Raw genomic sequence first — 22,292 nt, forward strand, 5'->3', positions numbered from 1 at the left:
ATGTCACCGCTGATCTCTGGTGATGGATAGGAGGTGTTCTCAGTGATGTCACCGCTGATCTCTGGTGATGGATATGCGGTGTTCTCAGTGATGTCACTGCTAATCTCTGGTGATGGATAGGAGGTGTTCTCAGTGATGTCACCGCTGATCTCTGGTGATGGATAGGAGGTGTTCTCAGTGATGTCACCGCTGATCTCTGGTGATGGATAGGCGGTGTTCTCAGTGATGTCACCGCTGATCTCTGGTGATGGATAGGAGGTGTTCTCAGTGATGTCACCGCTGATCTCTGGTGATGGATAGGAGGTGTTCTCAGTGATGTCTCTGCTGATCTCTGGTGATGGATAGGAGGTGTTCTCAGTGATGTCACTGCTGATCTCTAGTGATGGATAGGCGGTGTTCTCAGTGATGTCACTACTAATCTCTGGTGATGGATAGGCGGTGTTCTCAGTGATGTCACTGCTGATCTCTGGTGATGGATAGGAGGTGTTCTCAGTGATGTCACTGCTGATCTCTGGTGATGGATAGGAGATGTTCTCAGTGATGTCACTGCTGATCTCTGGTGATGGATAGGAGATGTTCTCAGTGATGTCACTGCTAATCTCTGGTGATGGATAGGAGGTGTTCTCAGTGATGTCACTGCTGATCTCTAGTGATGGATAGGAGGTGTTCTCAGTGATGTCACTGCTGATCTCTGGTGATGGATAGGAGGTGTTCTCAGTGATGTCACCGCTGATCTCTATTGATGGATAGGAGGTGTTCTCAGTGATGTCACCGCTGATCTCTGGTGATGGAGAGGCGGTGTTCTCAGTGATGTCTCTGCTGATCTCTGGTGATGGATAGGCGGTGTTCTCAGTGATGTCACTGCTGATCTCTGGTGATGGATAGGCGGTGTTCTCAGTGATGTCACCGCTGATCTCTGGTGATGGATAGGCGGTGTTCTCAGTGATGTCACCGCTGATCTCTGGTGATGGATAGGAGGTGTTCTCAGTGATGTCACCGCTGATCTCTGGTGATGGATAGGAGGTGTTCTCAGTGATGTCACCGCTGATCTCTGGTGATGGATAGGTGGTGTTATCAGTGATGTCACTGCTGATCTCTGGTTATGGATAGGCGGTGTTCTCAGTGATGTCAACGCTGATCTCTGGTGATGGATAGGCGGTGTTCTCAGTGATGTCACTGCTGATCTCTGGTGATGGATAGGCGGTGTTCTGAGTGATGTCACTGCTGATCTCTGGTGATGGATAGGCGGTGTTCTCAGTGATGTCACCGCTGATCTCTGGTGATGGATAGGCGGTGTTCTCAGTGATGTCACTGCTGATCTCTGGTGATGGATAGGCGGTGTTCTCAGTGATGTCACCGCTGATCTCTGGTGATGGATAGGCGGTGTTCTCAGTGATGTCACCGCTGATCTCTGGTGATGGATAGGAGGTGTTCTCAGTGATGTTACTGCTGATCTCTGGTGATGGATAGGCGGTGTTCTCAGTGATGTCACCGCTGATCTCTGGTGATGGATAGGAGGTGTTCTCAGTGATGTCACCGCTGATCTCTGGTGATGGATAGGAGGTGTTCTCAGTGATGTCACCGCTGGTCTCTGGTGATGGATAGGAGGTGTTCTCAGTGATATCACTGCTGATCTCTGGTGATGGATAGGCGGTGTTCTCAGTGATGTCACCGCTGATCTCTGGTGATGGATAGGAGGTGTTCTCAGTGATGTCACTGCTGATCTCTGGTTATGGATAGGCGGTGTTCTCAGTGATGTAACCGCTGATCTCTGGTGATGGATAGGCGGTGTTCTCAGTGATGTCACTGCTGATCTCTGGTGATGGATAGGAGGTGTTCTCAGTGATGTCACCGCTGATCTCTGGTGATGGATAGGCGGTGTTCTCAGTGATGTCACTGCTGATCTCTGGTGATGGATAGGAGGTGTTCTCAGTGATGTCACCGCTGATCTCTGGTGATGGATAGGAGGTGTTCTCAGTGATGTCACCGCTGATCTCTGGTGATGGATAGGAGGTGTTCTCAGTGATGTCACCGCTGATCTCTGGTGATGGATAGGCGGTGTTGTCAGTGATGTCACCGCTGATCTCTGGTGATGGATAGGCGGTGTTCTCAGTGATGTCACTGCTGATCTCTGGTGATGGATAGGAGGTGTTCTCAGTGATGTCACTGCTGATCTCTGGTGATGGATAGGAGGTGTTCTCAGTGATGTCACTGCTGATCTCTGGTGATGGATAGGATGTGTTCTCAGTGATGTCACCGCTGATCTCTGGTGATGGATAGGAGGTGTTCTCAGTGATGTCACCGCTGATCTCTGGTGATGGATAGGAGGTGTTCTCAGTGATGTCACCACTGATCTCTGGTGATGGATAGGAGGTGTTCTCAGTGATGTCACCGCTGATCTCTAGTGATGGATAGGAGGTGTTCTCAGTGATGTCACCGCTGATCTCTGGTGATGGATAGGAGGTGTTCTCAGTGATGTCACTGCTGATCTCTGGTGATGGATAGGAGGTGTTCTCAGTGATGTCACCGCTGATCTCTAGTGATGGATAGGAGGTGTTCTCAGTGATGTCACCGCTGATCTCTGGTGATGGATAGGAGGTGTTCTCAGTGATGTCACTGCTGATCTCTGGTGATGGATAGGAGGTGTTCTCAGTGATGTCACCGCTGATCTCTGGTGATGGATAGGAGGTGTTCAGTTATGTCACTGCTGATCTCTGGTGATGGATAGGCGGTGTTGTCAGTGATGTCACTGCTGATCTCTGGTGATGGATAGGAGGTGTTCTCAGTGATGTCACCGCTGATCTCTGGTGATGGATAGGTGGTGTTCTCAGTGATGTCACTGCTGATCTCCGGTGATGGATAGGAGGTGTTCTCAGTGATGTCACTGCTGATCTCTGATGATGGATAGGAGGTGTTCTCAGTGATGTCACTGCTGATCTCTGGTGATGGATAGGAGGTGTTCTCAGTGATGTCACTGCTGATCTCTGGTGATGGATAGGAGGTGTTCTCAGTGATGTCACCGCTGATCTCTAGTGATGGATAGGAGGTGTTCTCAGTGATGTCACCGCTGATCTCTGGTGATGGATAGGAGGTGTTCAGTTATGTCACTGCTGATCTCTGGTGATGGATAGGCGGTGTTCTCAGTGATGTCACTGCTGATCTCTGGTGATGGATAGGAGGTGTTCAGTGATGTGACCGCTGATCTCTGGTGATGGATAGGCGGTGTTCTCAGTGATGTCACCGCTGATCTCTGGTGATGGATAGGCGGTGTTCTCAGTGATGTCACCGCTGATCTCTGGTGATGGATAGGAGGTGTTCTCAGTGATGTCACCGCTGATCTCTGGTGATGGATAGGCGGTGTCCTCAGTGATGTCACCGCTGATCTCTGGTGATGGATAGGAGGTGTTCTCAGTGATGTCACCGCTGATCTCTGGTGATGGATAGGCGGTGTCCTCAGTGATGTCACCGCTGATCTCTGGTGGTGGATAGGAGGTGTTCTCAGTGATGTCACCGCTGATCTCTGGTGATGGATAGGAGGTGTTCTCAGTGATGTCACCGCTGATCTCTGGTGATGGATAGGCGGTGTTCTCAGTGATGTCACCGCTAATCTCTGGTGATGGATAGGAGGTGTTCTCAGTGATGTCACTGCTGATCTCTGGTGATGAATAGGAGGTGTTCTCAGTGATGTCACCGCTGATCTCTGGTGGTGGATAGGAGGTGTTCTCAGTGATGTCACCGCTGATCTCTGGTGATGGATAGGAGGTGTTCTCAGTGATGTCACCGCTGATCTCTGGTGATGGATAGGCGGTGTTCTCAGTGATGTCACTGCTGATCTCTGGTGATGGATAGGCGGTGTTCTCAGTGATGTCACCGCTGATCTCTGGTGATGGATAGGAGGTGTTGTCAGTGATGTCACCGCTGATCTCTGGTGATGGATAGGCGGTGTTCTCAGTGATGTCACCGCTGATCTCTGGTGATGGATAGGAGGTGTTCTCAGTGATGTCACCGCTGATCTCTGGTGATGGATAGGAGGTGTTCTCAGTGATGTCACCGCTGATCTCTGGTGATGGATAGGCGGTGTCCTCAGTGATGTCACCGCTGATCTCTGGTGATGGATAGGAGGTGTTCTCAGTGATGTCACCGCTGATCTCTGGTGATGGATAGGAGGTGTTCTCAGTGATGTCACCGCTGATCTCTGGTGATGGATAGGAGGTGTTCTCAGTGATGTCACCGCTGGTCTCTGGTGATGGATAGGAGGTGTTCTCAGTGATGTCACCGCTGATCTCTGGTGATGGATAGGCGGTGTTCTCAGTGATGTCACCGCTGATCTCTGGTGATGGATAGGCGGTGTTCTCAGTGATGTCACCTCTGATCTCTGGTGATGGATAGGCGGTGTTCTCAGTGATGTCACCGCTGATCTCTGGTGATGGATAGGAGGTGTTCTCAGTGATGTCACTGCTGATCTCTGGTTATGGATAGGCGGTGTTCTCAGTGATGTCACCGCTGATCTCTGGTGATGGATAGGCGGTGTTCTCAGTGATGTCACCGCTGATCTCTGGTGATGGATAGGCGGTGTTCTCAGTGATGTCACCGCTGATCTCTGGTGATGGATAGGCGGTGTTCTCAGTGATGTCACTGCTGATCTCTGGTGATGGATAGGAGGTGTTCTCAGTGATGTCACTGCTGATCTCTGGTGATGGATAGGAGGTGTTCTCAGTGATGTCACCGCTGATCTCTGGTGATGGATAGGCGGTGTTCTCAGTGATGTCACTGCTGATCTCTGGTGATGGATAGGAGGTGTTCTCAGTGATGTCACCGCTGATCTCTGGTGATGGGTAGGAGGTGTTCTCAGTGATGTCACCGCTGATCTCTGGTGATGGATAGGCGGTGTTGTCAGTGATGTCACCGCTGATCTCTGGTGATGGATAGGCGGTGTTCTCAGTGATGTCACTGCTGATCTCTGGTGATGGATAGGAGGTGTTCTCAGTGATGTCACTGCTGATCTCTGGTGATGGATAGGAGGTGTTCTCAGTGATGTCACCGCTGATCTCTGGTGATGGATAGGAGGTGTTCTCAGTGATGTCACCGCTGATCTCTAGTGATGGATAGGAGGTGTTCTCAGTGATGTCACCGCTGATCTCTGGTGATGGATAGGAGGTGTTCTCAGTGATGTCACTGCTGATCTCTGGTGATGGATAGGAGGTGTTCTCAGTGATGTCACCGCTGATCTCTAGTGATGGATAGGAGGTGTTCTCAGTGATGTCACCGCTGATCTCTGGTGATGGATAGGAGGTGTTCTCAGTGATGTCACTGCTGATCTCTGGTGATGGATAGGAGGTGTTCTCAGTGATGTCACCGCTGATCTCTGGTGATGGATAGGAGGTGTTCAGTTATGTCACTGCTGATCTCTGGTGATGGATAGGCGGTGTTGTCAGTGATGTCACTGCTGATCTCTGGTGATGGATAGGAGGTGTTCTCAGTGATGTCACTGCTGATCTCTGGGGATGGATAGGAGGTGTTCTCAGTGATGTCACTGCTGATCTCTGGTGATGGATAGGAGGTGTTCTCAGTGATGTCACTGCTGATCTCTGGTGATGGATAGGAGGTGTTCTCAGTGATGTCACCGCTGATCTCTAGTGATGGATAGGAGGTGTTCTCAGTGATGTCACCGCTGATCTCTGGTGATGGATAGGAGGTGTTCAGTTATGTCACTGCTGATCTCTGGTGATGGATAGGCGGTGTTCTCAGTGATGTCACTGCTGATCTCTGGTGATGGATAGGAGGTGTTCAGTGATGTCACCGCTGATCTCTGGTGATGGATAGGCGGTGTTCTCAGTGATGTCACCGCTGATCTCTGGTGATGGATAGGCGGTGTTCTCAGTGATGTCACCGCTGATCTCTGGTGATGGATAGGAGGTGTTCTCAGTGATGTCACCGCTGATCTCTGGTGATGGATAGGCGGTGTCCTCAGTGATGTCACCGCTGATCTCTGGTGATGGATAGGAGGTGTTCTCAGTGATGTCACCGCTGATCTCTGGTGATGGATAGGAGGTGTTCTCAGTGATGTCACCGCTGATCTCTGGTGATGGATAGGAGGTGTTCTCAGTGATGTCACTGCTGATCTCTGGTGATGGATAGGCGGTGTTCTCAGTGATGTCACCGCTGATCTCTGGTGATGGATAGGAGGTGTCCTCAGTGATGTCACCGCTGATCTCTGGTGATGGATAGGAGGTGTTCTCAGTGATGTCACCGCTGATCTCTGGTGATGGATAGGAGGTGTTCTCAGTGATGTCACCGCTGATCTCTGGTGATGGATAGGAGGTGTTCTCAGTGATGTCACTGCTGATCTCTGGTGATGGATAGGCGGTGTTCTCAGTGATGTCACCGCTGATCTCTGGTGATGGATAAGCGGTGTCCTCAGTGATGTCACCGCTGATCTCTGGTGGTGGATAGGAGGTGTTCTCAGTGATGTCACCGCTGATCTCTGGTGATGGATAGGTGGTGTTCTCAGTGATGTCACCGCTGATCTCTGGTGATGGATAGGAGGTGTTTTCAGTGATGTCACTGCTAATCTCTGGTGATGGATAGGCGGTGTTCTCAGTGATGTCACCGCTGATCTCTGGTGATGGATAGGAGGTGTTCTCAGTGATGTCACCGCTGATCTCTGGTGATGGATAGGAGGTGTTCTCAGTGATGTCACTGCTGATCTCTGGTGATGAATAGGAGGTGTTCTCAGTGATGTCACTGCTGATCTCTAGTGATGGATAGGAGGTGTTGTCAGTGATGTCACCGCTGATCTCTGGTGATGGATAGGCGGTGTTCTCAGTGATGTCACCGCTGATCTCTGGTGATGGATAGGAGGTGTTCTCAGTGATGTCACCGCTGATCTCTGGTGATGGATAGGCGGTGTCCTCAGTGATGTCACCGCTGATCTCTGGTGATGGATAGGCGGTGTTCTCAGTGATGTCACCGCTGATCTCTGGTGATGGATAGGCGGTGTTCTCAGTGATGTCACCGCTGATCTCTGGTGATGGATAGGCGGTGTTCTCAGTGATGTCACTGCTGATCTCTGGTGATGGATAGGAGGTGTTCAGTGATGTCACCGCTGATCTCTGGTGATGGATAGGCGGTGTTCTCAGTGATGTCACCGCTGATCTCTGGTGATGGATAGGCGGTGTTCTCAGTGATGTCACCGCTGATCTCTGGTGATGGATAGGAGGTGTTCTCAGTGATGTCACCGCTGATCTCTGGTGATGGATAGGCGGTGTCCTCAGTGATGTCACCGCTGATCTCTGGTGATGGATAGGAGGTGTTCTCAGTGATGTCACCGCTGATCTCTGGTGATGGATAAGCGGTGTCCTCAGTGATGTCACCGCTGATCTCTGGTGGTGGATAGGAGGTGTTCTCAGTGATGTCACCGCTGATCTCTGGTGATGGATAGGTGGTGTTCTCAGTGATGTCACCGCTGATCTCTGGTGATGGATAGGAGGTGTTTTCAGTGATGTCACTGCTAATCTCTGGTGATGGATAGGCGGTGTTCTCAGTGATGTCACCGCTGATCTCTGGTGATGGATAGGAGGTGTTCTCAGTGATGTCACCGCTGATCTCTGGTGATGGATAGGAGGTGTTCTCAGTGATGTCACTGCTGATCTCTGGTGATGAATAGGAGGTGTTCTCAGTGATGTCACTGCTGATCTCTAGTGATGGATAGGAGGTGTTCTCAGTGATGTCACCGCTGATCTCTGGTGATGGATAGGCGGTGTTCTCAGTGATGTCACTGCTGATCTCTGGTGATGGATAGGCGGTGTTCTCAGTGATGTCACCGCTGATCTCTGGTGATGGATAGGAGGTGTTGTCAGTGATGTCACCGCTGATCTCTGGTGATGGATAGGCGGTGTTCTCAGTGATGTCACCGCTGATCTCTGGTGATGGATAGGAGGTGTTCTCAGTGATGTCACCGCTGATCTCTGGTGATGGATAGGCGGTGTCCTCAGTGATGTCACCGCTGATCTCTGGTGATGGATAGGAGGTGTTCTCAGTGATGTAACCGCTGATCTCTGGTGATGGATAGGAGGTGTTCTCAGTGATGTCACTGCTGATCTCTGGTGATGGATAGGAGGTGTTCTCAGTGATGTCACCGCTGATCTCTGGTGATGGATAGGCGGTGTCCTCAGTGATGTCACCGCTGATCTCTGGTGATGGATAGGAGGTGTTCTCAGTGATGTCACCGCTGATCTCTGGTGATGGATAGGAGGTGTTCTCAGTGATGTCACCGCTGGTCTCTGGTGATGGATAGGAGGTGTTCTCAGTGATGTCACCGCTGATCTCTGGTGATGGATAGGCGGTGTTCTCAGTGATGTCACCGCTGATCTCTGGTGATGGATAGGCGGTGTTCTCAGTGATGTCACCTCTGATCTCTGGTGATGGATAGGCGGTGTTCTCAGTGATGTCACCGCTGATCTCTGGTGATGGATAGGTGGTGTTATCAGTGATGTCACTGCTGATCTCTGGTTATGGATAGGCGGTGTTCTCAGTGATGTCACCGCTGATCTCTGGTTATGGATAGGCGGTGTTCTCAGTGATGTCACCGCTGATCTCTGGTGATGGATAGGCGGTGTTCTCAGTGATGTCACCGCTGATCTCTGGTGATGGATAGGCGGTGTTCTCAGTGATGTCACTGCTGATCTCTGGTGATGGATAGGAGGTGTTCTCAGTGATGTCACTGCTGATCTCTGGTGATGGATAGGCGGTGTTCTCAGTGATGTCACCGCTGATCTCTGGTGATGGATAGGCGGTGTTCTCAGTGATGTCACCTCTGATCTCTGGTGATGGATAGGCGGTGTTCTCAGTGATGTCACCGCTGATCTCTGGTGATGGATAGGTGGTGTTATCAGTGATGTCACTGCTGATCTCTGGTTATGGATAGGCGGTGTTCTCAGTGATGTCACCGCTGATCTCTGGTTATGGATAGGCGGTGTTCTCAGTGATGTCACCGCTGATCTCTGGTGATGGATAGGCGGTGTTCTCAGTGATGTCACCGCTGATCTCTGGTGATGGATAGGCGGTGTTCTCAGTGATGTCACTGCTGATCTCTGGTGATGGATAGGAGGTGTTCTCAGTGATGTCACTGCTGATCTCTGGTGATGGATAGGCGGTGTTCTCAGTGATGTCACCGCTGATCTCTGGTGATGGATAGGAGGTGTTCTCAGTGATGTCACCGCTGATCTCTGGTGATGGATAGGAGGTGTTCTCAGTGATGTTACCGCTGATCTCTGGTGATGGATAGGAGGTGTTCTCAGTGATGTCACCGCTGATCTCTGGTGATGGATAGGCGGTGTTCTCAGTGATGTCACTGCTGATCTCTGGTGATGGATAGGAGGTGTTCTCAGTGATGTCACTGCTGATCTCTGGTGATGGATAGGAGGTGTTCTCAGTGATGTCACCGCTGATCTCTGGTGATGGATAGGCGGTGTTCTCAGTGATGTCACTGCTGATCTCTGGTGATGGATAGGAGGTGTTCTCAGTGATGTCACCGCTGATCTCTGGTGATGGATAGGAGGTGTTCTCAGTGATGTCGCCGCTGATCTCTGGTGATGGATAGGCGGTGTTCTCAGTGATGTCACTGCTGATCTCTGGTGATGGATAGGAGGTGTTCTCAGTGATGTCACTGCTGATCTCTGGTGATGGATAGGAGGTGTTCTCAGTGATGTCACTGCTGATCTCTGGTGATGGATAGGCGGTGTTCTCAGTGATGTCACTGCTGATCTCTGGTGATGGATAGGTGGTGTTCTCAGTGATGTCACCCCTGATCTGGTGATGGATAGGAGGTGTTCTCAGTGATGTCACCACTGATCTCTGGTGATGGATAGGAGGTGTTCTCAGTGATGTCACTGCTGATCTCTGGTGATGGATAGGAGGCGTTCTCAGTGATATCACCGCTGATCTCTGGTGATGGATAGGTGGTGTTCTCAGTGATCTCACTGCTGATCTCTAGTGATGGATAGGAGGTGTTCTCAGTGATGTCACCGCTGATCTCTGGTGATGGATAGGCGGTGTTCTCAGTGATGTCACTGCTGATCTCTGGTGATGGATAGGCGGTGTTCTCAGTGATGTCACCGCTGATCTCTGGTGATGGATAGGAGGTGTTGTCAGTGATGTCACCGCTGATCTCTGGTGATGGATAGGAGGTGTTCTCAGTGATGTCACCGCTGATCTCTGGTGATGGATAGGAGGTGTTCTCAGTGATGTCACTGCTGATCTCTGGTGATGGATAGGCGGTGTTCTCAGTGATGTCACCGCTGATCTCTGGTGATGGATAGGAGGTGTTCTCAGTGATGTCACCGCTGATCTCTGGTGATGGATAGGCGGTGTTCTCAGTGATGTCACCGCTGATCTCTGGTGATGGATAGGAGGTGTTCTCAGTGATGTCACCGCTGATCTCTGGTGATGAATAGGAGGTGTTCTCAGTGATGTCACCGCTGATCTCTGGTGATGGATAGGAGGTGTTCTCAGTGATGTCACCGCTGATCTCTGGTGATGGATAGGAGGTGTTCTCAGTGATGTCACCGCTGATCTCTGGTGATGGATAGGCGGTGTTCTCAGTGATGTCGCCGCTGATCTCTGGTGATGGATAGGAGGTGTTCTCAGTGATGTCACCGCTGATCTCTGGTGATGGATAGGAGGTGTTCTCAGTGATGTCACCGCTGATCTCTGGTGATGGATAGGTGGTGTTCTCAGTGATGTCACCGCTGATCTCTGGTGATGGATAGGAGGTGTTCTCAGTGATGTCACCGCTGATCTCTGGTGATGGATAGGAGGTGTTCTCAGTGATGTCACCGCTGATCTCTGGTGATGGCTAGGCGGTGTTCTCAGTGATGTCACTGCTGATTTCTGGTGATGGATAGGCGGTGTTCTCAGTGATGTCACTGCTGATCTCTGGTGATGGATAGGCGGTGTTCTCAGTGATGTCACCGCTGATCTCTGGTGATGGATAGGAGGTGTTCTCAGTGATGTCACCGCTGATCTCTGGTGATGGCTAGGCGGTGTTCTCAGTGATGTCACTGCTGATTTCTGGTGATGGATAGGAGGTGTTCTCAGTGATGTCACCGCTGATCTCTGGTGATGGATAGGCGGTGTTCTCAGTGATGTCACTGCTGATCTCTGGTGATGGATAGGCGGTGTTCTCAGTGATGTCACCGCTGATCTCTGGTGATGGATAGGAGGTGTTCTCAGTGACGTCACCGCTGATCTCCGGTGATGGATAGGCGGTGTTCTCAGTGATGTCACCGCTGATCTCTGGTGATGGATAGGAGGTGTTCTCAGTGATGTCACTGCTGATCTCTGGTGATGGATAGGTGTTCTCAGTGATGTCACCGCTGATCTCTGGTGATGGATAGGCGATGTTCTCAGTGATGTCACTGCTGATCTCTGGTGATGGATAGGAGGGGTTCTCAGTGATGTCACTGCTGATCTCTGGTGATGGATAGGCGGTGTTCTCAGTGATGTCACCGCTGATCTCTGGTGATGGATAGGAGGTGTTCTCAGTGATGTCACCGCTGATCTCTGGTGATGGATAGGATGTGTTCTCAGTGATGTCACTGCTGATCTCTGGTGATGGATAGGCGGTGTTCTCAGTGATGTCACCGCTGATCTCTGGTGATGGCTAGGCGGTGTTCTCAGTGATGTCACTGCTGATTTCTGGTGATGGATAGGAGGTGTTCTCAGTGATGTCACCGCTGATCTCTGGTGATGGATAGGCGGTGTTCTCAGTGATGTCACTGCTGATCTCTGGTGATGGATAGGCGGTGTTCTCAGTGATGTCACCGCTGATCTCTGGTGATGGATAGGAGGTGTTCTCAGTGACGTCACCGCTGATCTCTGGTGATGGATAGGAGGTGTTCTCAGTGATGTCACCGCTGATCTCCGGTGATGGATAGGAGGTGTTCTCAGTGATGTCACTGCTGATCTCTGGTGATGGATAGGAGGTGTTCTCAGTGATGTCACCGCTGATCTCCGGTGATGGATAGGAGGTGTTCTCAGTGATGTCACTGCTGATCTCTGGTGATGGATAGGCGGTGTTCTCAGTGATGTCACTGCTGATCTCTGGTGATGGATAGGCGGTGTTCTCAGTGATGTCACTGCTGATCTCTGGTGAAGGATAGGCGGTGTTCTCACTGATGTCACCGCTGATCTCTGGTGATGGATAGGAGGTGTTCTCAGTGATGTCACTGCTGATCTCTGGTGATGGATAGGTGTTCTCAGTGATGTCACCGCTGATCTCTGGTGATGGATAGGCGGTGTTCTCAGTGATGTCACCGCTGATCTCTGGTGATGGATAGGCGGTGTTCTCAGTGATGTCACCGCTGATCTCTGGTGATGGATAGGCGGTGTTCTCAGTGATATCACCGCTGATCTCTGGTGATGGATAGGAGGTGTTCTCAGTGATGTCACCGCTGATCTCTGGTGATGGATAGGAGGTGTTCTCAGTGATGTCACCGCTGATCTCTGGTGATGGATAGGAGGTGTTCTCAGTGATGTCACTGCTGATCTCTGGTGATGGATAGGAGGTGTTCTCAGTGATGTCACCGCTGATCTCTGGTGATGGATAGGAGGTGTTCTCAGTGATGTCACCGCTCATCTCTGGTGATGGATAGGAGGTGTTCTCAGTGATGTCACTGCTGATCTCTGGTGATGGATAGGCGGTGTTCTCAGTGATGTCACTGCTGATCTCTGGTGATGGATAGGAGGTGTTCTCAGTGATGTCATTGCTGATTTCTGGTGATGGATAGGAGGTGTTCTCAGTGATGTCACCGCTGATCTCCGGTGATGGATAGGAGGTGTTCTCAGTGATGTCACTGCTGATCTCTGGTGATGGATAGGAGGTGTTCAGTGATGTCACCTCTGATCTCTGGTGATGGATAGGAGGTGTTCAGTGATGTCACCGCTGATCTCTGGTGATGGATAGGCGGTGTTCTCAGTGATGTCACTGCTGATCTCTGGTGATGGATAGGAGGTGTTCTCAGTGATGTCACTGCTGATCTCTGGTGATGGATAGGCAGTGTTCTCAGTGATGTCACTGCTGATCTCTGGTGATGGATAGGAGGTGTTCTCAGTGATGTCACTGCTGATCTCTGGTGATGGATAGGAGGTGTTCAGTGATGTCACTGCTGATCTCTGGTGATGGATAGGCGGTGTTCTCAGTGATGTCACTGCTGATCTCTGGTGATGGATAGGAGGTGTTCTCAGTGATGTCACTGCTGATCTCTGGTGATGGATAGGAGGTGTTCTCAGTGATGTCACTGCTGATCTCTGGTGATGGATAGGAGGTGTTCTCAGTGATGTCACCGCTGATCTCTGGTGATGGATAGGTGGTGTTCTCAGTGATGTCACTGCTGATCTCTGGTGATGGATAGGAGGTGTTCTCAGTGATGTCACCGCTGATCTCCGGTGATGGATAGGCGGTGTCCTTAGTGATGTCACCGCTGATCTCGGCCTTTATACACACATTTCTCCATGTTTCTCCAGGCAGTCGGTGATGCTTCGGCCTGTGACCCGGCTTCGCTCCTGGATTGTCTGCGGGAGAAGTCTGCGGATGAGATGTCGGTGCTCGCCACCTCCCTGGTGCGGGTCCGGTAATGTTGGAGGTGACTGTGTGCCGCGCCGGCGGCTGCTGGTCGGGCGTGTTACCCCCTCTCTTCGCTCGCAGGATCACCTGTCTTTCCCGGGACGTGTTGATGGGACGTTTCTCCGCAGAACGGTGCTGGAGCTGCTGACTGACAACGCCACGGCCGCTGTTCCCTTCATTATCGGGGTTAATAATCATGAGTTTGGGTTCATGATGCCGCAGGTACTGATTGCTATTGTCTTGTGTGCGGGGCAGGACATGTCCCCAATCCTCGCTCGTTATTACTTTGTGTCCAGGCACTGAAGATTACTGGACTGGAGGCCGGGATGTCGCGAGGTCATGTCCAGCAGATCCTGGAGAGCTTTACCCTTCTGGTGAGTGTGGTGCCCCCTGCTGTTACTCCCACTGGGCTCTCTTTCTGTCTCGGCACCCCTTCCTTTCTGTCGGTATATTGCCCCTTGCTCTGCCCTCCGGATTTTTTAGGAGGATCGTGAAGCACTCGATGGCCGTTCAGGCAGCATAGGCCGAGTTGCCACTGGTTAGTCTGGGGTAAGGGCCAGTCCAGTCCCTGCAGGAACCACTAGGGCTGGGGGCCAGGATGTCATGAGATTGTGTCCATCAGATTCTGGGGAGCGTTCCCCTTCTGGTGAGTGCGGCGCCCCCTGCTGTTACTCCCTCTTGGATCTCTTTCTGTCTCGGCACCCCTTCGCTTCTTTCGGTATATTGCCCCTTGCTCTGCCCTCCGGGTTCTTTAGGAGGATCGTGAAGCTCTCGATGGCCGTTCAGGCGGCATAGGCCGAGTTGCCACTGGTTAGTCTGGGGTAAGGGCCAGTCCAGTCCCTGCAGGAACCACTAGGGCTGGGGGCCGGGATGTCCGGTGCGCCCAGGAGCCGGCTGGGTCAGTAGAAGTATTTGGGCGCTTTCTGCACCATCGTCCCTCTCTCCTGCCGGGTGAGAATGTAACTTTCCGTGTCGTAGAACGTGCGGCCGGAGATCCTGCAACTCGTGATGGACGAGTATTTCGGGAACAGCACGGACCCGTTCACCATCAGAGACGGCTTCCTGGACCTCTGCGGGGATGTGGTATTCGTCATTCCGGCTCTGAGAACTGCGGATCACCACCGAGGTACGAGGCACCGACAGTCTGCACAGGAAAAGAGCGTAGGACATCACCCCCAGAGCTGCCGAGCCATATCCTCTACTCCAGTCACACCCAGAGCTGCCAAGCCACGTCCTCTACTCCAGTCACCCCCAGAGCTGCCGAGCCACATCCTCTACTCCAGTCACCCCCAAAGCTGCCGAGCCACGTCCTCTACTCCAGTCACACTCAGAGCTGCCGAGCCACGTCCTCTACTCCAGTCACACTCAGAGCTGCCGAGCCATATCCTCTACTCCAGTCACACCCAGAGCTGCCAAGCCACGTCCTCTACTCCAGTCACACCCAGAGCTGCCGAGCCACGTCCTCTACTCCAGTCACACCCAGAGCTGCCGAGCCACGTCCTCTACTCCAGTCACACCCAGAGCTGCCAAGCCACGTCCTCTACTCCAGTCACACCCAGAGCTGCCGAGCCACGTCCTCTACTGCAGTCACACTCAGAGCTGCCGAGCCACGTCCTCTACTCCAGTCACACTCAGAGCTGCCGAGCCATATCCTCTACTCCAGTCACACCCAGAGCTGCCAAGCCACGTCCTCTACTCCAGTCACACCCAGAGCTGCCGAGCCACGTCCTCTACTCCAGTCACACAGAGCTGCAGAGCCATGTCCTCTATTCCTGTCACACCCAGAGCTGCCGAGCCACGTCCTCTACTCCAGTCACACGAAGAGCTGCCCAGCCACGTCCTCTGCTCCAGTCACACCCAGAGCTGCCGAGCCACATCCTCTACTCCAGGAACACCCAGAGCTGCCCAGCCACGTCCTCTACTCTAGTCACACCCAGAGCTGCCGAACTACGTCCTCTACTCCAGTCACACTCAGAGCTGCAGAGCCACGTCCTCTACTCCAGTCACACTCAGAACTGCAGAGCCACGTCCTCTACTACAGTCACACCCAGAGCTGCCGAGCCATGTCCTCTACTCCAGTCACACTCAGAGCTGCCGAGCCACGTCCTCTACTCCAGTCACACTCAGAGCTGCCCAGCCACGTTCTCTACTCCAGGCACACCCAGAGCTGCCCGCCACGTCCTCTACTCCAGTCACACCCAGAGCTGCCGAGCCACGTCCTCTACTCCAGTCACACTGAGAGCTGCAGAGCCATGTCCTCTATTCCAGTCACACCCAGAGCTGCCGAGCCACGTCCTCTACTCCAGTCACACTGAGAGCTGCAGAGCCATGTCCTCTACTCCAGTCACACTCAGAACTGCCGAGCCACGTCCTTACTCCAGTCACACTCAGAACTGCCGAGCCACGTCCTTACTCCAGTCACACTGAGAGCTGCAGAGCCATGTCCTCTATTCCAGTCACACCCAGAGCTGCCGAGCCACGTCCTCTACTCCAGTCACACCCAGAGCTGCCGAGCCACGTCCTCTACTCCAGTCACACAGAGCTGCAGAGCCATGTCCTCTATTCCAGTCACACCCAGAGCTGCAGAGCCACAACCTCTACTCCAGTCACACTCAGAGCTGCCGAGCCACATCCTCTACTCTAGTCACACCCAGAGCTGCTGACTACCAGTGGATGCAGCCCGCACACATACAATCTGGAGTTTGCAGATTCAGTGGATTCTCTTCGCAGACTCCGGGGCTCCCGTCTACTTCTATGAATTCCAGCATCGGCCCTCAATCTTCAAGGATCTTAAACCCGATTACGTGAAGGCCGATCATGCAGATGAGATCTTCTTCGTGGTAGGAGGCCCCTTCCTGGAGAAAGGTGTCATGTTTGCCGGTGAGTCCATATACGAGCTTCCCTAAAGCGGTGAGAAACAGCAGCAAAAAGTACAGTTACCATAGAAGACCCTCTCCGGAATATCATTCACAGCCAGGGAACAGTCACTGTACAGAATCAGCATTATACCCCAGAGCTGCACTCACTATTCTGCTGGTGCAGTCACTGTGTACATATATTACTGATCCTGAGTTACCGCCTGTATTATACCCCAGAGCTGCACTCACTATTCTGCTGGTGCAGTCACTGTGTACATACATTACTGATCCACAGCTACCTCCTGTATTATACTGCAGAGCTGCACTCACTATTCTGCTGGTGCAGTCACAGTGTACATACATTACATTACTGATCCTGAGCTACCTCCTGTATTATACTGCAGAGCTGCACTCACTATTCTGCTGGTGCAGTCACTGTGTACATACATTACTGATCCTGAGCTACCTCCTGTATTATACTCCAGAGCTGCACTCACTATTCTGCTGGTGCAGTCACTGTGTACATACAGTACATTCCTGATCCTGAGTTACCTCCTGTATTATACTCCAGAGCTGCACTCACTATTCTGCTGGTGCAGTCACTGTGCACATACATTACATTACTGATCCTGAGTTATGTCACGCTCCCGGTGTCCCAGCAGCGCTCCTTACCTACTGAGCCGTTTCAGCAGCCAGGCACCGCTCCGTACCCACTGATCCGGTCACAGCGGCATTGCACCGCTCCGTGCTCACTGATCCAGTCTCGCCATTGCAGCACCACTCCTTGCTCACTGGTCCAGTCCATGCGTCCACCGGTCACGCCTGCCGCTCCCGCTCCCCTGAGTCCTGTTCCAGGTCTCAGGAGTCTGACTCTGACTGATGCCTCTGTATAGGACCGGACCGCGCCCACTCTCCTGGTCTTATAGGCCCAGCGCTGCTGCAGCAGGAAATGACCTGCTGCAGACCGCCGCCTTGTCTCAGTCCATGCAGCAACCAGTCTCCAGGTCCGAACCAGTTGTCTCCACGGTCTGAAAGGAAAGTTTTTTTCAGCTCACCCGTAGTATTATTTCACCTGGCTCCAGGACCCAGAACGGTGCAGGGATATGAATTCCGTGTTCAGGAATATAAAGCAGCAAGTGGTGGAAATTCCTTTCCTGATCCAGCAACACGTCCGAGATAGATGTGAATTAAAAATTCATTTTATTGAAAAATTGTTAAAACACCAATCATCAGAATGACATCCAAAAAATGTTTTCTTTAAAAAGAAAGCGTCTTACGCATACCTCCCAACCGTCCCGGATACAGCGGGACAGTCCCTCTTCTGAGCCTTTGATCCCGGGTCACGCCCGTGAGGCTGTTTATCCCGGCTCCACCCACCCACTGTAGCCCCGCCTCGCTGTTTCTCCCTTCTACTATTCATTACAGAGCCGAGCGCGCACCTACTCCTGTGACTGCTGCTGAGGTATGAATCACCCCCTGCAGCAGAGCGACCCCCCTGCAGCAGAGCGACCCCCCCCCTGCACCAGAGCCCCCCCCCCCTGCACCAGAGCCGACCCCCCCAGTCCCGGAGCCTGCGTTTGTCTGCAGCTGTTCTCTGATTCCCTGTGTGCGGCTTCTCACTGCTGCAGACGCACGGGGAGTCAGGAAGCTGAGGAGACCGTGCAATCAGCACTTCTCTCTCCTGCAGATAGCACTGGCCAGTGATAACCTATGCAGAGTGACATCTGCAGGCTTCTATTAGCTTACCGATCAGTGGTCTCCTGCCTGTGGAGCAGAGCTGCTGGGTCCTAGCTTCCCAACAGCTTCAGCTCTGCTTTATCCTGGCTCCTCTACCAGTTAAAGGGAACATGTCAGCAGAAATTTCACAATAAAAGTAATAGATTCCCCTCTCCAGCTCCTGGGCTGCTTCTAGAAAGGTTCCTGTTGTTATTGTGCCCCCTTTGAGACCTACAAAAATACTTTATGAAGTCTTACCTTTTTGTATGCAAATGTGTTTTTATGGTCACGGGGGCGGGCTGCCTGGCGTCCGTTATTCCCCCTCCTGCCGCTTTACGCAGTCCCCCATTGCTCATTTACATACACAAGGACGCCTTCCTCATGTAACTGTCCTCCCGAAGTTTTGCGCATGTGAACGCTTTTTCAGGTGATTGCGCAGGCACGAGATTATGGGCAGCGCTGTGATTGTCATCAGCAGCGTTAACCAAGTACCCGCCCATAATCTCGTGCCCGCACTTTTCCCTCTGACTCCACCGTTATGCGCAAGTGCTGGCCATATGAACCATGTTACCTATTACTGCTTGCACGAGATTATGGGCGGGTACTTGGATGACTTTGCTGATGACAATCACAGCGCCGCCCATAATCTCGCGCCCATGGTAATAGGTAACATGGTTCATATGGACAGTGCTTGCGCATAACGGTGGAGGCAGAGTGAGAAGCGCGGGCACGAGATTATGGGCAGGTACTTGGATGACGCTGCTGATGACAATCACAGCGCCGCCCATAATCTCGCGCCCATGGTAATAGGTAACGTGGTTCATATGGCCAGTGCTTGCGCATAACGGTGGAGGCAGAGTGAGAAGCGCGGGCACGAGATTATGGGCGGGTACTTGGATGACTTTGCTGATGACAATCACAGCGCCGCCCATAATCTCGCGCCCACGGTAATAGGTAACATGGTTCATATGGCCAGTGCTTGCGCATAACGGTGGAGGCAGAGTGAGAAGCGCGGGCACGAGATTATGGGCAGGTACTTGGATGACGCTGCTGATGACAATCACAGCGCCGCCCATAATCTCGCGCCCACGGTAATAGGTAACATGGTTCATATGGCCAGTGCTTGCGCATAACGGTGGAGGCAGAGTGAGAAGCGCGGGCACGAGATTATGGGCAGGTACTTGGATGACTTTGCTGATGACAATCACAGCGCCGCCCATAATCTCGCGCCCATGATAATAGGTAACGTGGTTCATATGGCCAGTGCTTGCGCATAACGGTGGAGGCAGAGTGAGAAGCGCGGGCACGAGATTATGGGCGGGTACTTGGATGACTTTGCTGATGACAATCACAGCGCCGCCCATAATCTCGCGCCCATGGTAATAGGTAACGTGGTTCATATGGCCAGTGCTTGCGCATAACGGTGGAGGCAGAGTGAGAAGCGCGGGCACGAGATTATGGGCGGGTACTTGGATGACGCTGCTGATGACAATCACAGCGCCGCCCATAATCTCGCGCCCATGGTAATAGGTAACGTGGTTCATATGGCCAGTGCTTGCGCATAACGGTGGAGGCAGAGTGAGAAGCGCGGGCACGAGATTATGGGCAGGTACTTGGATGACTTTGCTGATGACAATCACAGCGCCGCCCATAATCTCGCGCCCATGGTAATAGGTAACGTGGTTCATATGGCCAGTGCTTGCGCATAACGGTGGAGGCAGAGTGAGAAGCGCGGGCACGAGATTATGGGCGGGTACTTGGATGACGCTGCTGATGACAATCACAGCGCCGCCCATAATCTCGCGCCCATGGTAATAGGTAACGTGGTTCATATGGCCAGTGCTTGCGCATAACGGTGGAGGCAGAGTGAGAAGCGCGGGCACGAGATTATGGGTGGGTACTTGGATGACGCTGCTGATGACAATCACAGCGCAGCCCATAATCTCGCGCCTGCGCAATCACCTCAAAAGCGTTCACACTTTGCACAGTGCTCAGTCCCGCGAGAGTGGCACTGGGCATGCACAAAACTTCAGGAGGACAGTTACATGAGGAAGGCGTCCTCATGTATGGAAATGAGCAATGGGGGACGGCGTACAGCGGCAGGAGGGGGAATAACGGACGCCAGGCAGCCCGCCCCCGTGACCATAAAAACAGATTTGCATACAAAAAGGTAAGACTTCATAAAGTATTATTTTAGGTCTCAAAGGGGGCACAATAGCAACAGGAACCTTTCCAGAATTCATCCCAGGAGCTGCAGAGGGGAATCTTTTATTTTTTTTGCTAAATTTCTGGTGACAGTTTCCCTTTAAAGGGAACCTGTCAGGTGCAATCTGCACTCAGAGCCAGGAGCAGTTCTGGGTGTATATTGCTAATCCCTGCCTAACCGTCCCTGTATACACTAGCATAGATAAAGGCATCTATAGAAAAAGTATTTTTAAAGAGCTTATATCTTATGCTAATTAGCGCGGGGACTAGTCCCAAGGGCGTTACTTCACTTGGCTAGTCGGCTCATTTAGCGTGTTAGTACTCACACAGGGGCGTAATAACATGCTAACATGCTATGCGAGCCGACTAGCCAAGTGAAGTAACGCCCTTGTGACTAGTCCCCGCGCTCATTAGCATAAGATATAAGATCTTTAAAAATATTTGTTCTTGATCTCTTTATCTATGCTAGTGTATACAGGGACGGTTAGGCAGGGATTAGCAATATGTGCCCAGAACTGCTCCTGGCTCTGAGTGCATATTGCACCTGACAGGTTCACTTTAAAGGGAACCTGTCACCAGATTTGGGGCCTATAAGCTGCGGCCACCACCAGCGGGATCTTATGTACACATTCTAACATGCTGCATACCTCCCAACCGTCCCGGATACAGCGGGACTTTCACGCTTTACGTTGTTTGTCCCGTTGCCACGGGCGGGACGGCCGGCTCCCGGGCTCCGCCCACCCACTCTCTCTCCGCCTCCCTGCTTTTCCCTCCTACCATCCTAGTAGACGTGGCATAGAGAGGAGCGCTGCCTGTGCTGCTGCTGGTACAGTAAACTAATCTCCCCAGCGCTGATTTCCCTCCCTCCCCCCTCACCCCCGGCCGGAGCCTGTCTGTGCGGTCGGCCGGCCGCCTGTCTGTGCGGTCGGCCCGCCACCTGTCTGTGCGGGCGCCCCCCGCCGCCTGTCTGTGCGGGCGCCCCCCGCCGCCTGTCTGTGCGGGCGCCCCCCTGCCGCCTGTCTGTGCGGGCGCCCCCCTGCCGCCTGTCTGTGCGGGCGCCCCCCTGCTGCCTGTCTGTGCGGGCGCCCCCCTGCCGCCTGTCTGTGCGGGCGCCCCCCTGCCGCCTGTCTGTGCGGGCGCCCCCCGCCGCCTGTCTGTGCGGGCGCCCCCCTGCCGCCTGTCTGTGCGGGCGCCCCCCTGCCGCCTGTCTGTGCGGGCGCCCCCCGCCGCCTGTCTGTGCGGGCGGCCCGCCGCCTCATTGTGTGGGCGGCCGGCCGCCTCTCTCTGCGGGCGGCTGGCCGCCTCTCTGTGCGGGCGGCCCGCCGCCTGTCTGTGAAGGCGGCCGGCCGCCTGTCTGTGAAGGCGACCGGCCGCCTCACTGTGGCTGCCTGCGTGCCCGTGCTGGAGGCCCGCCGGCTGCCTGCGTGTCCGTGCTGGAGGCCCGCCGGCTGCCTGCGTGTCCGTGCTGGAGGCCCGCCGGCTGCCTGCGTGTCCGTGCTGGAGGCCCGCCGGCTGCCTGCGTGTCCGTGCTGGAGGCCCGCCGGCTGCCTGCGTGTCCGTGCTGGAGGCCCGCCGGCTGCCTGCGTGTCCGTGCTGGAGGCCCGCCGGCTGCCTGCGTGTCCGTGCTGGAGGCCCGCCGGCTGCCTGCGTGTCCGTGCTGGAGGCCCGCCGGCTGCCTGCGTGTGCGTGCTGGAGGCCCGCCGGCTGCCTGCGTGTCCGTGCTGGAGGCCCGCCGGCTGCCTGCGTGTCCGTGCTGGAGGCCCGCCGGCTGCCTGCGTGTCCGTGCTGGAGGCCCGCCGGCTGCCTGCGTGTCCGTGCTGGAGGCCCGCCGGCTGCCTGCGTGTCCGTGCTGGAGGCCCGCCGGCTGCCTGCGTGTCCGTGCTGGAGGC

The 22,292-nt window shown here is 53.5% G+C and overlaps 1 pseudogene; it reads left to right on the plus strand.

Moving 5' to 3' along the window:
• Positions 1 to 22,292, plus strand: part of LOC142260733 (fatty acyl-CoA hydrolase precursor, medium chain-like) — a 44,949-nt pseudogene that overhangs the window by 16,942 nt on the left and 5,715 nt on the right.

This window comes from Anomaloglossus baeobatrachus, unplaced genomic scaffold (genome assembly GCF_048569485.1).
Source record: "Anomaloglossus baeobatrachus isolate aAnoBae1 unplaced genomic scaffold, aAnoBae1.hap1 Scaffold_173, whole genome shotgun sequence".
Taxonomy (NCBI): domain Eukaryota; kingdom Metazoa; phylum Chordata; class Amphibia; order Anura; family Aromobatidae; genus Anomaloglossus; species Anomaloglossus baeobatrachus.